At 38.0% G+C, this 18,050-nt stretch overlaps 1 protein-coding gene across 1 annotated transcript in view; it reads right to left on the reverse strand.

Moving 5' to 3' along the window:
* Nucleotides 1-18,050, reverse strand: part of adck1 (aarF domain containing kinase 1) — a 222,125-nt gene that overhangs the window by 73,196 nt on the left and 130,879 nt on the right. The window lies entirely within an intron of this gene.

Below are 18,050 nucleotides of genomic sequence, written 5' to 3' on the forward strand. Positions count from 1 at the left end.
TGTAGCAATTATGCAGATTTGATGCCTTTTTTTTCTGCTAGTAGTAATTTTAGCCTTTTGCTTTGAAATACTAATCAAATGTTATTACGTAATTACGTTTCGTTACCCAATATGTTATACAATGAATTACATTTGCATTCCAATGTTGCTCTGTCTGCACTTCTGACGTTGTCTGTTTGTTTTGATTTGAAACAAGGCATGTAAAGGACAGTATAAACTGTACCTACAACAGTAACTTAATCATTCAAACCAAAAAATTCTCCTACTTACAAACACAAATGTGCCGTGGACTGGATGTCTAGAATCTGTATATTTGAGCTACGAGTTAGAAATAATTAATACTGAATTGCAACATGCTTTTGTTATCACTGGTAATAACCGCAGTGTTAAGGGTTAATAATAATTTGATAGGCCAAATGGTTTCAGTGAGCTTTAACAGGAGCAACTAAGCAGTGTCACTCAGTCAGAGCTGTACAAGCTGATAGGGTGGGACTGCACTGGACTGTAACAGGCATCTCTCTTGTGTGACAGCTGGACCTCTAACCACCTTATTACTCACCCCATAATAATCATATACACATTAACAGGCACACTGATGTACTGCCATGAGGATCCACGAAGTCAGACTGAAGATGGGATGCAGCCTTTTATATCACCTCCACATTAAATGGCAAATAAAGCTTTGCAAACTGAGGTAAAGCACCAGCTTTTACTCGGGTCATTAGTAAACATCTAATGTACTGGGGTTCATTAGAGGGACATTTACAGTTACAAGGAAGCCTGTAGCAAATCAAAGGGAGCTGTTCTAGTGTAGCCTGTTTAAAGGAAGTTGCAAGCTGAAGGGCAAAGCGAAAGGGGTCAGCTAGGGGTATAAAAGCGAATTTAAAAGTGGTGAATCAACATTAGAATCAATTGTAATTGGGCTGTCAAAGTTAATGCATTATTAATGAATCGTATTATTCTAACATTATAAGGTCATTCATGCATTTTCCTAGTTTGACTCTTCCAAGCATCTGTAGTAGAGCAGGCTGAATGCTGCTATGGTAGGATCTGTGACTGTAGACCTCTCATTCAAATACAGCTTTTAAACAGCTGTTAAAGGTTTTATACGGCATTTTAAACATTAATATAGCAGCAAACAACTATCTTCTATGTAAAGACATAGTGGAGTAACGGCGTGATGAGAAGCAAATGAAGTCACGCCCCCTCTGCGTGTGTTGTAATCTGAGCTTCTCTCAGATAGATTTTAATGAGGCTTATTTTGTCCAATCATGTAGCTACAACAGAACGCACTGCTTTTTAAATTGAAAAAAATAAGATGATTAACTAATCATGCTTAGCTACACAAAATAATATGATTAATTGCAAGCAATTATTTTAATCGTTTGACAAATTATGATGATATTCAATGCCAGAGTGCCAGAAAAGATAGGTGAGAGATATGCTAGTTAATAGGGGTGCAACAATAAATAAATATTCAGGATTTGGTTCAATACAATTGAATTGATCTCAATTCAAAACACTTTTTAATACAGCCAAAATAAGGCATGCCTGAGAATGTGTCTTACATGTCTTATATGTTAGTGTTCCATTTTTGGTTTGTGCTTTGGACATTATAAAAGTTTATTTTAAAATTAAAAACAAAAGCTGTGCTTTAGAGCAACCCAATCTAAAGCTCTAACCACCGGCTAATATGTTATGTCAAGCCAGAGGCATTATAAAGGAGGAGGAGACAGGTCACTGGATAGAAAATGAATGTGAAATTTTATAACGCTCAACATGGCGTCTGTTTACAGGGAAAGTCCTGCCCTTCAAAAATAGAAGCCAACTGGTTTGGTGGTTAAATGCTATGAGCTATTCATGCAATTTTTGTCAAACTTTTATCAATACACTGTGATACTATTTGATATGGTATATTGTGTTATTCAGTGGCAAACCGTGACTATTAGAGCTACGCCTTCAGTTCAGGATATACATGTCAAAATATGAGGAAAAACACCTCTATGATAAAAAACTTCTGCTAGCATCCCTATGGGATTCTGTTAGCGCTAAGATGGACATGTTTTTGGCCATTCTAGATTACACACAGACATTTGAAGCTTCTGAAGGACACTCCATGTTTTACTTGGAGCTCATGACAGACAATTTAGCATATATTTGACCTTCTATCAGTTTCACAGTGACTTTTTTAGTAGAGAGGCTGGTAAAGAGCTGCTGCCACTGTTTTCCATTTTTAACATCCCACTGATTAGGCTGACACTTGTATTCATTATGTATCTACTTCTAGAGTGATGTTTTTTCTTATGCGACTGATCCAGTCTGTTGGAAATCAAAACGTGATTGGTTGATTCCTCTGTCACTTTGTAATACTTTGTTATACTGACAGTTAATCTAATGTGTTTGGCCTTCTCTACAACTCTTTAAGCCCCTAACTAATTAAGAGAGAATGCTTAGCTATATCTGCTTAAAAACAATTCCTGATTTCTGATGAGTATTTCAAGAATTTCACCCTTTTATTTCCATCTAGAACTTAACAATTAAACAGGAGTAGTGCTGTAATGCTTGCAGAGTTTACATAGAAGGATTATTTTATTGAAATAAAATGCACTAAAATGATAGACATGTTTTTTTCAAGTTCCCAGAAATACATTTTTACATCCCTACTAGTTATGGTTAATGCTGGCTCTTTAGCGTCTAGCAGCGAGAACATAAATCTTATTGTCTATTTTCCACTACTGTGTAAAAAAGTTCCTCCAATTACATTCATATATTCAATATTATTTTTGTAAATAACTCTGAGCCAAAATAATGAAATTAAATAGAAATTGAGATTTTGCGATGCACTGAACTGTTCTATAAAAAAAAAATCACAACTGAATAAATTCATTGCGAGATTTACACCGCTGCAAGCATCCACTACACTGAGCGCCAAAACTTCAGACGGAGGGAAGCCGTAGGAAGCCTCCACACTTTACAGACCCTCACTGTGGTAAGAAAGATACACACTGCAGCAAAAACGTCTCACCTAGACCCGTAAAGAGCACCTGAGACACTGAGAGGGAGGCGTGAAAATTGAGTTATTTATTCTTCCCACTGCTGGATCCCTGAGGCGTGCGTTGAAAGGACAAACAGTGAAAGAGAAGGTGAAAAGGAGGAGAAGGATAAAGGAATGCGTGGAATGGTCATGCAGTCTGATGGTGGTATACACACAGTGGGATATCAATTTATTTTTTGGTAGAACTGAAATAAAGCCTTACTTTCACGATCTTGTCTCTGAACAAATGGTCTGTCATATGTCAAAAGGGCCTTTATGTTAATACAATGCAGTTTGCTTCATTACATCTTACCATCTTGCGAATACTGATGTAAGCTGTTCATAAAAACTCAAGTATTTCTTTTTAAATGTTATTCAATGCTTATGCATGTGTTATGAGAATAAAGAGCGTTATGCCAATACAATGTCATTTACTTCATAAAACATCATGTCATCTTGTGAATACACATCACTGTGATTTTACTTCAACTATCAGACAAAAAACTTTTATCTGGACAGGGGAAGAAAGAAAGAAAAAACACCCACTCAAACATTCTGAGCACACTGCCAAAGCGAAGAGAGAAAAGTCTATTTTGGCCATCATCAATCTTTTGATTACTTACACGCCAGCTCCCACGCCGCGGCTCAGAGATGCCACAGCCAGTTAATAATTCTATCCATTTTCAGAGGAGGGCTCCATCATTTATTAGGTTCCATATCTATCTCATCAGCTGTCTAATAACTCTCCTGATCATTGGCTAATGCTAGGGCCTGTCTCCTGGCCTGATAATGCACAGGGGGTACAGTGTTTGCTTTATTTACTTTAGTGAATGAGCTGCATTGTAAAGGCAGGGCAGTGCTAATGAAAATGCAGTGAGGCTAGTCGAGGTTACAAGGGCCTGGTTTGGCTCTGATGGCCAATATTGTTTTGACTTTAATCATCCTGACTTATTCTAGTCACATTTGCAGCTAACATCGTACATGCAGTTCACTAATATACTCTCTTGGAATGAGAGAGAGATGAGAGAGAGAGAGAGAGAGAGGGAGAGAGAGAGAGAGAGGAGAGAGAGAGAGAGAGACTGCGACTCTCTAGAAACAATAACCTTGAATATAAATAGAATGAAATCTAGACATAGCTATAAAGAAATTTCTTATTCCTTTATAAAAAAAAAAGAGTGTGATATTCCGGAAGATGACAAAACAGTTTAATAATAAACTTATCAGGCTAGTATGGTTCAGCAACCAAACTGTAATAACATTTATCCAACATATTAATCAAAATAATGTAGCTAAGTAGGCTTGACAAAGTTCTTTATTTTATTACTCTATGCTTTTTTGCACTGTTTTCATGGGTCACAACTTTGTAGGAACACAGAGCCTATACAGCAATAGTGCTTGTGCCCGTGGGACTGATCTCATGTAGGATTTTCAGTGTTCGTTCAAATACAATTTTTTGTATGAGAAACCGATGTTTAGAAAATTCAAATCTAACTGCAACAGGCTAGCAACACCTTAGCAACCACCTGGGATAACATAGCAACAACCTAGTAACAGCTTAACAACCACAGAACTTCTATTGCCTCTTAAAGCCAGGTGTAAATGATTGGTATTGTTTCAGATGTGTTTTCTTTATGTGCTGTTGTTTTTGAGTTAGGGTGAAAGCACTTAATATGTTTTACAGTTGTATACAGTGTCAGGCATTGAATTCTGGGAAAATATTTACAGTACAGGCAGATTACATGGTTTTGAACACTTTATTGTATGGCTAGAGTAATATCATTGTAACAATATTGAAGTAATAGGTAACACTACTTAAAGGATGTCTACATAACACATTCATAACATCTTACATAAACACTTCATAACATGTTCATGAATGTTTAAGTCAATATTCATAAAGCATATTAGTTTTACATGATATTAATATGGACTGCTGTGTCAATTACTGAGAGACAGAGTAAAAGGGAGAAAGAATAACCAACTGCAAAATACAAATGCTTAAGAAAAAGCAAATAATTAACATACCTGAGTGTCAAAGCACTTAATGAATAAAGGGGTGAGGGAGGTCATTTTTATTTTGGCTGTCCAAAAATTAGGTGTTTCACTGAAAACAATATCATTTTTCAAAATTAAAAATTAGGACTTTTATTTTGAAAAAAAGTCTGTCAGAAAAATGACATAGTAGTCCACATTAATATCATGTGAAACGTATGCTTTATGAATGTTGATTTAAGCATTCATGAACATGCTATAGTGTTTATGTATGTTATGAATGTGTTTTCTAGACACCCTTCAGGAAAAGTGTTACTAAATACATACAGCATCATAACGTATACTGTATACATAATCATACAGCATCATCAGCTTTACTGAAAAAATAAGGCACCAAAAGTATTTAGCTGAGCTGTTTTTATATAGTATAGTAAATCAGAGTAAATGCAACAAGTTTACACTTAACTAGTAGTAAAGTTCCCGTGACCCAGGAGGATAAGCGGTTTAGAAAATGTGTGTGTGTAGTAGTAGTAAACATTAGCTTTAGCCTAGCTAGGTATCTAACAGCATTCAAACATATCTAATGAAACCTGTACCAACATAAAATAAAGCATGATATGTTCAAATGAGTTCATATTTTTTGTCACATATGTAATTATATAGCAAAATTTAATGTAGAAACTTTTACTTTGTAAGTATTCCTTTTTCTTTGTAAGTATCTGATTACCACTGCTCTGAAAATTTTAACATAAAACAGCTATGGGATTCAGCCTCCATGGGATTTGCAGTGGTGTGGTAGCACCAAGCTAACGGTGGCGTATATTCACTTTCTAACGATTCTTTTGTTAGGATTTTTGACTTTTCAAAATGTATTTAAGATGCAATTTGACTACAAATTTAAAACTGTTTTAATGCTTTCATTTTTTAACATGTGTGCATATAGATAATAGATATAGAAAATAGGATACTGTTGATAACTAATGTTCTGCTGTCAATAAGCCCTGTCTAGGTCTTGTAAAAACACAACTACATTTATAAAATACAGTACGATATGTCATAACTTAACAAACATTGCAGAATGAGTGCAGTAAGTACTAATTACAGTAATTGCCTGGCAACTCTGCTGTGAATTAACAGTAATTTTTTACAATGTGGAAAAGACCTTTTACCACTGAACTTGCACTTTCTCTTTTGTCCTGAGCTTGTTGACAGCTCCACTATTTCACTGCTGCTTTTATGCCCTGTGATTCACTAGCCTGCTGTAATCAGTAGGCAGGCCTGTGTGAAGACTGTGCGTTGAACTTGGCAGATCCAACATCAGTTTGATGTTGGATTTGTACATATTGTACAGACAGTACATACTGAGGCATAAAGCCATACTTGGTATTGCACCTGTTCATATATACACATCTCAGCAGAGTAAAGTGGATAACACTGGTCTCCATGCAGCAGACTGGGGTTTGATTCCCAGCCCAGGCAAGCACTCCACATTATACCAATAAGAGTCCTTGGGACTCTTATTGACACCTAATGCTATATTCGCCCACATCTGTAACATGATTAAAAATTGTGAGTTGGATAAGAGCTTCTGCCAAATGCCATAAATGTAAATGTAGCCCTCATCATCACTCAGCAGTTCACCATCCTAGAGCAATATGCATATATTACATATTTTCATGCTTTTCCTGCTCTAACAGGCCTGATTCAATGTATCGGGTAATTGTCATGCCCTTCATTTACTGAAATGTCTCATAGCACAGAACAGTGCACAGTATGGAGTCCACAGAAATGGCATTGGTATCCACTAGGCTGCCTTTAATCTACTTCTGTGGTTACTTTATAATCCATAATCGGAAATTCTCTGACTTCATTTGCCACCCAAACAGAGAAACCTGCTTGCTTTCCTCCACACACAGCATTCTGGTTGATACGATAACCTCTCGCTGTAATAAAATTTGTCTGAACACAGGCTTTGGGAGCCACGCAATGCAGTGCCAGTATGAAATTTAACATTGATTGAAATTTCACAGCACTAATTTCCCGCAGGGTCTTCTCCTATTTGCTAGGATTTCTTGGCCACTAACTGAAATTTAATTAAACAGAAAATCTACAATACATCAATTGTAGAGGTTGTTGAGGTTAGGTTTGTGTGTTTGGAGAACACGCAAACAACCTGTACATCTACATAGGATACAAATAATAGAACCATCTTACTTCAACTATATTCACATTTGCCAAAACACATTTACACACCGCTTAGTGCCCTGTGCAATAAAATGTCTAACTAAAATGCTCAAAATGCTCAACTCAAATTTACAGTTTTCGACTGACCACAAAAGTAATCAATCTTACAAGACATGTTTGTATGCTTTACTTTTGCACTGGAGCTATGAGGCTGGTGTAGCAGGCAGCACATTTTGGGCTGGGCTATATGGTCATGTCCACATAGTTATGGTTATACAGGTGTAAACTAGTGTTCAAAAGTTTTGAATCACTGTTTTGATTAATATAAAACCATTTTGGTAAAGATACATGTATACAATAGCTGCATTGTGATGCTACTACTCTACAACTTCACAGATTTCAGCTCATTTGTAGAAAGCTGTAAAAATGATGAAATGTTAAATGTGATAAAAATGTGAACAGAGCTTTAGATGATTCCATATTTGAGAAAGCTGTGAAACACAGAGAATGAAGTTATAATAAAATTAATATCCAGAATGACTTGTATTTAAAATGTGGTTATCAAATCTCAAAGCAGATAAAATATCAAGAATTTACCATAAAAATATAATTACAGTATATCATTTATATTTTATAACTTTCTGGTGTTCCCCAAACACTTCAAATGTTGAATAAAACATCTTTTAAGCTAGACACCTCCTGATGCCTAACAACCAGAGTCAGGAAAAACTAAAGTAAGCATGATAGCAGGTCATCGATGGCTAAGAGCTACACTCACACACCACAGAAGACGTTTGAGTTCAGCTTTTACTCGAACACCTGTCACCCCACTTTGTGCTCTCAGATAATATCTAATGGGGTGTCATTTTAGCTGGAACCAAGTGTTTGTGGTAATATGTGGCACAAGCGGCCTGCTACCTAAGCTATCATCATTTTAGCCAAAATGCTAAAGTCTCAAACACCACAGAACAGATTCAGTCTCGGCTTTAAGTCACTCCAACACCAGTCACTCAACTTTTGCTCTCTCTGACATCAGTTTTTATCATCTATTCTTGTTTCAGCAGAGCAGCAGTTAGTCAGAATCAAGTCTGCACTGTGGTGTGTGGCACTGTTTGGGTCTGTAGCCTCCTTGCTAAGCTAACGTTAAGTTAACCAGTCAAGCTAAAGAACCAAACAGCATGGAACAGATTTATTTTCGCTTTCTGTCCCTTCAAAGCCAGTTACTCGACTTCTATCCCTCATATTTATCATCTAAACTCGTGTCTGTATTTTAGTTAGCCAGAATATTCTGTGGCGAGCAGAGCTGTTATCATGCTAGCTAAGCTAATGCTAACCTGCTCCTCTCTCCTAGCTAGCAGCACGGGATAATGGATAAGCTAAATGACAAAATCACAGTGGATTATTTATCTGCTTATTTGTGCTCATTTTTCAAACAAATAAATGTTTTCTGCCTTTTCCATATAATTGTGTTCAGAACTCTCAACACTGTACATCAGCATGTATGTCTCTAGTTTTATTTGAAACTTGCTTTTGAAAGACAAATGCGTCAAAATTCGTATGTGAATTCAAAGTTCAGTTTGAAGTAAAGTCTTCAGTTTGGCTCACGCTTAAGCCGTAGCCGTCAGCGGCATTTTTGATGTTCAGGAAAACCGGTCTCGGCGGCGCCTGCGGGCCGGGGTGTTTAAACGCCCTTTGCGGGCGCAAAAAAAAACACCCCTGATCTGTTTCGCTCTGCTCACAGCCTCAGCTTTACCCCCCACGGCTCCACCTTTTCAAAACAAAGTGTCTCTTTAAGCAGCCGCTCCGCTCCCCTTTTCAACCTGCTCCAGCGGAGAGCCCTTCTTAAAGCAAAAGCCCATTCAAACAGCACGTGTCTCATTTGCTAATACCATGCTCACTTCTGCTGAACTTCTAAAACCTTCTTTAAAAAGGCGCTCACACTCACAAGCTTCCACACACACACAATAAAATAAAGTGCTTCATGCAGCGACTATCAAATGAACTGAGATGGAGGAAGTACATTTTAAATAACCATAAATGATACTGATGAGCAAAGGCCGTTGATTACACTATAACTAAGGCTCTGGGTAAAAGCACTGCGCTGAGATTATCTTGGCTGTTTGAGAGCGCTCAGAGTGATCATCGTTCTGCCGTTTTATGGCAGGTTCTGCAACCAGACTGAATAATATAGAATTTGCAATTCTGAAGAACCTTGCACTTTGCTATGTTGTAGCAGAGCACAGACTTTCCAGACGGGTGTTTTGATGACTTGAGACAGTGGTGTAACTACTGGGGGGGCAAGCAGGGACAACTGCACTAGGGCCTATGGCGCATGGGCAAGCCTGACTGGCCCCCCTGAAATCTTTATTGGGCCCCTCATATAGATACTGAAACAATTATACAATCCACGACTCACAGAAAGATCTACACACAGCATTCCTCACCAGTTATCTTCCATCAACATTACACAGAGAGCATCAACATCAGTTTATCTCCTGCTTAGTCATAACACAGCTCATCTATGGTAGTGGTTTTCAAACAGATCCTTCACAACCTGCAACATCATGTATTCATTATCACCTTCTGGCGCCGCTGTGGGTAGCAGCCTTTCTAATAGATCTGTCTGTCTGTCTGTCGTCTGTCTGTCTGTCTGTCTGTCTATCTTTAATTCTAAAATCTCAAAAGATCAAGATGATTGCATTCAAATAAACATATCAAACTAAGCATTTTTCCCTTTGTTTCAACTTTTTTTGGTCGCAATCCAAATATGTAGTCTAAAGTAAGCATCATTGAATATTAGATGCTAGTGGGTGGACGGTATGCCTTGAGAACTTGTTTGAGGCATAACAATAATAAGCAAACAAGTAAATCATATAGTCATTTTTTCATGAACTGTGAAAAAAACACCAATGAGTCAAGCAGCAAACACCTATAATTTAATAAAAATAATGTGAGCCATGTCCATTAAGAGATTAAGGGTTAACAAATGTGTTCGTAATGTATTGCAAGGTGAGTCACCATCACAATATGTGGCAACATAACTCTAATATGGCATTTTGTCCTTATTGTGCAACAGAACTAAAGACGGGCAATAACAGAAAAAATGCATCAAGGTACTTGAAAGCATCTGCACACCACACAATGAATGTCAAACATTTCGTTTTTCTGGGTTGGAATGGACAAAATGTTTGTAAAGAAAAAAAACTATTCAAGAAATAAATAAAACACGTTAAGTGTGTAATGAGCTGACATGCAATCAGCTCCCTGTTACTATGCTGTACTATACTAGTAATACTAGTAGTTGCTTAGATTAATATTAATAGATAGTAGTCCCTCTTTCTCTGTCACTTTGTCTCATAATCACAATATTTTTCACTGAAACACAAAAAAATTACTTAAATGCAAAAAATGTGTGTTTCAGTAGTGATAATTCTTAATATTCCACACTGATTTACAGAATTTGGGACACATTTACAAAGGGATCTAACTGCTCACCATGCTCTATTAGAAATAAAGCTTCTGTTCAGGTACATTTTTCATTCATCAAGGTACAAACAATGTAAATGTACCATCAAAGGTACAACAGTGGTTTTAAAGTCCAACTGTGTACCTTTAATATGATTTTCCCAGTGGAAAAAGTACATATTTGTGTCTTTTCATAACCGAATGTTTTTAAAACAGTAAAATAAAAAGCCTGGAGACGAGACGGGGTGTGTGGAGTCAGTACATCTTAGAAAACATCATTTCAGTGGATTATGGTTCAGTTATGTTCCCTGACTAAAGGTACTGAGATGTACACTTGAGGGTACCACCCCAGTGACACAACGGGGTACTGCCCCAGTGACAGTTTACTACCTTTTTTTCTGAGAGTGTATGGCCATGAGGGACAGGGATGCTCTAAAATGAAGGGGTGTGGATAAAATAAGGCTCCTATGGACTAAAACTGTCTGTATTTCAGTAGTGACATGAAAATGTGGGATTCGTGATAAAATCTTTCACCTTAAAATATATAAAGTAAAATAAAAATATTTTTTAAAGATATCTTTTGAGGGTATTTGAACTGAGTCAAAATTTCATGATGAACAAATCAACAGAAATTAGCATTGCAGTTGTTGCCATGATGTATTCAGAAAAGAATATTATTGCATAATTATCACAATAATGATAAACTATCGTCATATTCATCACATCTGCATTCATAACAGATAATGGTGCAGCATAAAGTACTCAGAGAACTTCTAGAACGATGGAGTGTCTCCACACTATCTAGCCGCCGATGGGAAAAATGTATTCCGAGTGTGCGCGCGTGTGAAGAGACAGGGAGAAGAGTATGATAAATGTCTGATGTGCCCATCCACTCAGCTCCTCTCCCCAATCGTTCAAAGGTGTGCATTGCCCTTTTAGCATGGCTCAGTGGCTCACGAGGCCAGTCTCGGTGCGTATTTACCTGTCTGTCAAGCGCACTGATGCCTGCACGTACAATGATAAGGAAAGGTTGCTGTTTAGAGTCTTTGCAAAACAAACCTGCACCAAATGTGCATATTAATTCAGAGAGACAAAAACACCAGCGATGAAATATAATGGCAGAGTGAGACGCAAACAAAGCAGGTGCTAAAACGATTCCATTTATTAATGTAACAAAAGCCAGCGCAAAAGCATTGGCTTTCAGAGGCCAGTCGAGCGCCTCGCTCAGTCTCTCTCACTCTTTCTTTTCCCTCTTTATCTCTCGCTCTCTCAGCACAGAGCAATGAAATTAGATGCTCTAAAGAATAATGGCATATTCTGCAGCTGTATTTCTGCACTGAAATACTGATTGATTCCTAATGCAAGTGCATAAACAGAAAGGCCTCGCCAGAGCCTGTAACGACAGGTCAGCTTAACCTAAACCTATATTTGCAACCTAAACAGCTTTGCGATTTGGGTTGATTTTGTATCTGCAGGGATGTGAGGCACAGTTCTAATATTAATGAAGTGAGGCACTCAAAACAGCAGGCCATGTATTTGTAATGCAGATTCCTGTGGATCAGATAAGTGGTTAATCTGAGCAATACTGATTTATGCCTTTATTTCTTAAAGGAATACACCAGTGTTTCTATCTTCCGAATCTGTAGCTTACAGTCGATTACCACAGACAATAATTTCAACATATTTCCTGATAAGAACAGGAAACTCTTTAACCATTACTGTAACTCTTGAACTATTCGCTCTGTAAATGTTTGTACAGCAAAAATGTCTTTCGGCATATATGTTGCCATGTATGTTACGATCACAGGACATCCCTATTCTATCCCCACCTCCCTCAAATGCATACTTTTATAAAAAACCTTTATTAATTTTTCAGTTGAAGGTATGAGACAGTAAAAAATTTGCCCATTTATGCAAGTTCCTCTATTTTATTTCACATTTTAGTTTCAGATCCTCAAACAAAATGTAATATAACACAAGGAGGAAACATAAAACAATTTTTAATGAAAGTTCTTTGGAGAACTACTTTAATTTAGTCACACTGGGGGGCTTTCATGCATGCACTGCTGTTTATAGTCCTGCCACAGCATCAGGGACCAATGACTGGACAGTTACAGAGGGTCGTCAAGGCCCTGAAGCAGTAAAGCCTCCCCAGATCCTCACACTACCACCACCATGTTTTACCCTTCATATGATGTTCATATTGTGGAATGCTGTGTTAGCTTCACACTAGATGTAACAGAACCTCTATCTTCCAAAAAGTTCAACTTTCAACTTAGCACTCCACAGAACATCATTATCATTTAAAAACGTGTTTAAAAATGTGTTTACTCAAGTCGTCTTTGTCTTACAGAAAATTGTTTTTTTTAAGATCTGAGACAATTAAGTGTGACTAATTTTCAAGCAGGATGAATTAGTGGTAATTCGTTATCAGTATAATCTGCCTGATCACCATGAATACCAGAAAAACTACGGCAAAGCTAAAGGGAAACTGGAGGCAACCAGAATTGTGTTTTACCAGCGTTGTTTCAGTGATATAAAATTGGATAAAACTTCATAAGAACATGTTTCTTAAGAGATCTCCCAGCTTGCCTTATCCTAACATCTGTATTGTTATAGGCTGTAGTTTCTAATTCACACTATATAGTCATGAATTTAGAATGTTTATTCGTGAAATTCGGCAACAGGTTTTTTGTTCTTTTAATATGGAAACATTAAAATGATTGTCTGTGATAATTGACAAAATGCAACAGATTTAGCAGACACAAATTAGATTTGATACTGAGGACTAGGGCCGCATGATAAATAATATTTTTATCTGTATCACAATATGAGTTTCCGTGATAAACACATCATTTAGAGCTGCAATGACAGAACAGATTAAATTACCTCATACCAGCCAGCCTAAACTTTAGAAGCCTAATGAGTGCTTCTCCGCTACTCCACAAACTCCTCCATCCTGAACTACACGCCTGTAAAAATGTATCAGACACTTGAATTCTTCTCACACCCAGCATTGTGTTTTAAGTGTGAGAGATAGCAGTTTCCACTGTCACAATAAATATTTTTGATAACTAAATGAAAATAAATAAAAATGTATTTATTTCTTATTGTGTGCCTGCATAAAAAAATCAATATATATTTATATTTGTGTAGCTGTTACAGAAAAAGCTGATGAGGTAACACAGGCTGTTTCTCAGCCTTTCAGTGCACAAAAATTGTGTTTGCAGTTCTGATGTAGCTGTAAGTATTTCTTTTCTTTTTATTTTGCACAGTAGCGAATTTTGCTATTGTACTTTAGCGTTTGCTATTTACTTAAAGGAGAGATTAGTTTGATTTCTGTTTACACATCCAAAAAAAAAAGATTGAACTTGCGTCACATCCAGTTAGAGGCACCGAATCCATCGTTTCTCATACCGTCATTGTGAGATATGGCAGCTTTATTGTACATCATTTTAAATGTCCATACTGGGCAGCCCTACTGAGGACTTTTTGCTGCACAAGCTCAATCAGTTATGCTTCTCTTCTTCATGGATTTGAAGGGATGATGGCACAAAATGTGTGTTGGGTTGGTGGGGCTGCTGTGTCACTCCACACCCTTATTTATTATTAACAGCTGAAATGCACTGCTAATACACCAGCCTTGCTTAAAATGTAAACACATCTTTCCAAACTGTAAAAATATCATTTTTATCATGGTCAGTTCTGCCTCTGCAGCGCCCCTCTGGTTCAACTCTGCCATAGGTGCAGATGCCGAAGTACGAAGACACGTCACAGTATGCAAATCAGTCAAACAACGTAACCGCCCCCTGATGACACCCTACTTGTGCTGCGCTCATAAATATGAAAGCACAGGAGCCTAGAGTGAGGAGATAACCACACTCACGCACTGAGCTAAATACCCCCAGCACCACCTCACAAGGCTGCGATATGCCAGATGTCTGTAACAACTGTAAATAAACCAATTAATCTAAGCTTAGTTTGTAATAAAGCTGTTGGACAGATTAAGTGAGGATTCTTGCAAGTTTCCTTAAAGCTGCTGGTGTTGCATCCGATTCATGTTTCCCTTCACAACTCAGACCCTCAGGCGCGACTCACTAAACAGAAATCAACGGCAAGCAACACTGGAACTACGGAAAGCGAAACGGTTCAGGAAAGGTTGACGTTAAATGGCCATTGTTACCGACTGTGTCAACCTTTCGTCCGTACAGCCTTTCTCTAACTTTTTTTCCGCTTTCCGTAGTTCCAGTGTTGCTTGCTGTTGATTTCTGTTCAGTGAGTGTGCGCGTCCGTGTTCGACTTATGAAGGGAAACGTGAATTTGAGGTGGGAACTGACTTGGATGTAGCACCGGTAAGTGCCATGAACAGCTTGGAGAGATTTAGGGCCACTGCAGCAACTCCTGGATGACCGGTGATGCAGTCTGCGACCTTGATGTATAACTGAATGAAACTTAGTTCAGAATTCAGCGCATCTAAGAAATCAGGACTCAGGATATATTGAATATGGACATGCTGTGCAGATAATCAGAAGCTAGCTATCACAGTTTTAGGGAATGTTCTACCGTTCGGACGCCTCTGTCGCTCGCTGCTAATCATTTTCTGCCACTATGTTAACTCTTTGGTGGCTTGACTCAGTGGCTCATACTGTTAAGGCTCAAGACGCAATGCCTGATCAGAAACACCTTCCCTCGTCAAAGATGGGATGGTAGTGGAGAAAAATCGTCAACCTTATAAGACCTCTCAGTCGCAAAAGTGCCATTTGATTGGTAGCCAACGTACACTATCTCTAAAACACAGCAGCCCAGCCCACCCGGTTTCCCTCGCATCCCCACCTCCAAACCCGTACATCACTGCAGTGCCCCTCCCAGCATGCCCCTCCCATTTTTGAGCATTTTTCAAAGTTGAGCCAGGGGAGGATTTAGCTGAAAATATAGTTACTCTTTAAAGCCAGGCGTAAATGAGCTTAAATGTTTCGAAGGCATGTTGTTGGGAGACGTCTTTTAACAATGGTGGAAGACACAGTGGCCAGACGGTGATGTGCTGAAAAAATATTTAACTGCAGAATAACATTATTTCAACGCTCAAGATCAGGGATGTGAATGTAGGTGGCTGCAGTGCATGTGCAGCCCATGTCATTGTTTCAGAAACTCTAAGTTCTTAGCTGGAGTAAAAAGCTGGGTGGAAAATTAATTTATTAACACCTCCATCTCTTCATCACTGAACTTTCATTTTCTGTTTTTACTCCAGCTTTTTGTGTATCCTAAGTGTGTCGAACGTTAATTTCACACCCATTGTGGGTCTATTCCGCAGTTGCATCAAGGCACATTTTGAGATCTGCCTGTGCTCGTAGATACCAGTCCCCCAATGCAGCAGTGAAGTTTTGGAGATAAGGCTGGAACAGGAGCAGGACTGGAGCTGATTAGACTTTTCTTCCCTTTGAAACAGTGAGAGTACCATACAAGTGTGAATACAGGGTTTGGGGAGTGAAGTGTTTTTCTTTTTTTTTGGGTCTGTGTCTTCACCCCAGCTATCTGACAGAGAGATAACTCTTGCTTACTCCCACCTTCATCAAATAACAAGAAAATGATAATGCACTGGCAATCTCCTCACAAAATACCCCTGTGTGAACAGACACCAGCCTATCGATCAATAATCCATTAGCATCTGTTCTCTGTTCTGCTCTGGGCCCCACATGAGCCTCGTTTCTGCCTCCCCAGTTTATCGTTCCTGTCCTCCCTACACCAGCCACACACCAGCTCATCTGTTTTGGCCACCGCTGTCTCAATACTATGGATTGGCATCTGAGACAAAACTGTTATTTGAGTATTCAGGGCAGGGTACACTGTATGTACGGTTTACAATATGAAAGTAATAACAATATGGTATTAAACAGGGATGTCCTGATTTAGTCTGAACTGGTATCAGATCTGATCAATACATGGATCATTACTGGCTATATTGCACTCAACCCAATTCCAATCCTATATTAAGGGGACCTTACACAAAGTTTCACTTAGTCCAGATGTTGTCAATCAGCCAAGACATGCGTCCAACTTTTGCTACTTTAGTCGGGGCTACGAGGCTAACACTAGAAGTCAATAGTCACCCAAATATAGCCTTTATCAACTATGACTTAATTATAAAAATTAACGAAACCTCACCGTGTAGCTGAATGCTGCATATGCAATTTCTGCTGTTTCTATTTATAAAAAACTGTTTATCTTGAACTACAAAATTAAAAATTCTAAACAGAAGCTCTAAAAATTGTGAATGTATATAGTGTCTATATGTCTACATGTATGACATGCATGTATGTGAAGGGGAGTTGGGTTCTGAAAGGGTGTCACAATTTGGCACAGCACCTGTTGCCTAAAGTGGCTGCCTACAGCACTCAGCTCCACAGTGAAGTTTCGTTCACTGTCATAATTTATGGTAAATTATACTGTCCTAAACCACATCAGCAAGTCTGTGCAACCTCAATGAAGACATGGAGGCTGTTGAGAAGTTTTGCAGATGTATTTATGGAAAACATTTGGGTGACTATTGACTTTTAGTGATTGTTTGCAACTTTACCCTCAAAGCGCCGGTGCTAAACTGAAGAGGCACAATTTGGACACCAAATACGTCTGACTGACTACAGCTGGGGTAAGTGGAACATTTTTTTTTGTATAATCAAGGCTGTTTTACAGCACTGTTATTTATTCTATTCTTTTAAATGATACAAAGAGACATTATCTACAAATTGTTTAAGTGAGGCAAATTTTCAGAAGTTAACAGTTGATTAAATTTCCGCAGTGTGGAACTACTTTAAAGCGAAGATGAAAAACTCAAAAATCATGTGTAAGATCTGCAATGCCAGCATTAGAGCTACCAGCCTTTCATCAGAACATGATTAAACCAGCTGTATGTTCAACTGGAGTGTGTAACTATTACAGGCTTGGTGGTGAAAGTATTCCAGTCTGAGAAAAGAAAGTTAGAAATACAAAACTACAACATAAAAACAAATAAACAAAAACCTCAGTTCAGAGTGACTCTACACACACTAATAATACTGAGATTTCATGCCTAACTTGAACTGGTTTGACTACCTTTAATGTGTGCAATGTGCAGCTGTATTAACTATGTATGTACAAATACTGGAAAATTACAAAAACAAATCTGCATTATTTAAACCTTAAAAAGTAAGTTTAAAAGCTGCATTTTTACAATGTATATAATGTATATAATAATGTACTCAGTATTCTAGTAACATTTTAGTGAAGCCAACTTCAGAATAAGCTTTGCCTCTCAGTCTATGACTCTACATTTCCATTCAGAAAATTAGAATGACAATGTGTTCTGGGTGCAGTTGAGATGCACATACTCTAAATTAGA

The sequence above is a fragment of the Colossoma macropomum genome, unplaced genomic scaffold (assembly GCF_904425465.1).
Source record: "Colossoma macropomum unplaced genomic scaffold, Colossoma_macropomum, whole genome shotgun sequence".
NCBI classification, from domain to species: domain Eukaryota; kingdom Metazoa; phylum Chordata; class Actinopteri; order Characiformes; family Serrasalmidae; genus Colossoma; species Colossoma macropomum.